Source organism: Apodemus sylvaticus, chromosome 2 (genome assembly GCF_947179515.1).
Source record: "Apodemus sylvaticus chromosome 2, mApoSyl1.1, whole genome shotgun sequence".
Taxonomy (NCBI): Eukaryota; Metazoa; Chordata; class Mammalia; order Rodentia; family Muridae; genus Apodemus; species Apodemus sylvaticus.
The window spans coordinates 141,338,897-141,340,253 of record NC_067473.1 but is presented as its reverse complement, the minus strand read 5'-3'; the positions used below and the strand labels follow the sequence as shown (position 1 = coordinate 141,340,253).

Below are 1,357 nucleotides of genomic sequence, written 5' to 3'. Positions count from 1 at the left end.
TGTTCCAGCCTACAATGGCCTGTTTTATTCAAAATTCCTCTACCAAGCTAAGGCAATTGCTTGATCAACTCTATAGGTATTGAGAACTCAACTCACTCAAAGTCAGTGAATGAATGAAGCCAAGAAGCCTGTGTAGCCTCATTAGGATAGCAAGCAGGAAGCACACAAACCAATTACTGCAACCTGGCACCCCTGTGCAGGTGTTAGTATCAGTGCCTGGCAGCCAGTTGTGCCTCAGGGCACCAGATAATAACTTCAGAATTGGGGCACTCAATCAGTCTTAGTGTCTGCTTCAGAGTACATGGACATTAAAGGCCATAGCTTTTAGAGGAGCAAAATATCCTGAACATAGTAAGGAGATGGAGAATGTCAAAGGTATACACCCTTGGTGAGCTGGCGGGAAGGAAATGCTACCAGGTTGCTTATTAAATGTTACTGAGACAGAAGTGGCAAAAAAATTAGTAAATTAGAATGTAAGCACAGTGCTCGCTTTGGCAACACATATACTAAAATTGGAACGATACAGAGAAGATTAGCTTGGCCCCTGCACAAGGATGACACACAAATTCGTGAAGCATTCCATATTTTTCTATGTTCATAGCAGCCCTATTTATAATAGTCAGAAGCTGGAAAGAACCCAGGTATCTCTCAACAGAAGAATGGATGTAAAATATGTGGTATATATACACAATGGAGTACTATTTAGCGATTATTTCTAATGAATTCTGAAATTCTTAAGCAAATGGATGGAGCTGGAGCACATCATACTAAGTGAGGTAACCCAGTCTCAAAAAATGAATCATGGTATGCACTCACTAATAAGTGGATATTAGCCTAGAAAACTGGAATACCCAAAACATAATCCACACATCAAATTAGGTACAAGAAGAACAGAGGAGTGGCCCCTGGTTCTGGAAAGACTCAGTGTAGCAGTATAGGGCAAAACCAGAACAGGGAAGTGGGAAGGGGTGGGTGGGAGAACATGGGGAGGGAAGGGGGCTTATGTGACTTTCAGGGAGGGGGGGCAGAAAAGGGGAAATGATTTTGAAATGTAAATAAAAAATACATCAAACAAAAAATGCACGAAAAAAAGAATGTAAGCACATTTTACCACCTTAAAAAACTGGAGGAGTCGGGCGGTTCCTCCGAATACTGGGCACCTCACTTCCAGAAGATCCTGCTATACTACTCCTGGACATATACCCAGAAGATTCCCCAGCATGTAATAAGGATACATGTTCCACTATGTTCATAGCAGCCCTATTTATAATTGCCAGAAGCTGGAAAGAACCCAGGTATTCCTCAACAGAAGAGTGGATGCAAAAAATGTGGTATATCTACACAATGGAGTACTATT

General features: G+C 41.6%; 1 non-coding gene across 1 annotated transcript; it reads left to right on the top strand.

The window, feature by feature from the left end:
* The first annotated feature begins 482 nt into the window (after nucleotides 1-482).
* On the top strand, nucleotides 483-589 carry LOC127679452 (U6 spliceosomal RNA). Its single transcript, XR_007976765.1, has one exon. It is a non-coding gene; the product is annotated as a U6 spliceosomal RNA (small nuclear RNA).
* Nucleotides 590-1,357: the final 768 nt, after the last annotated feature.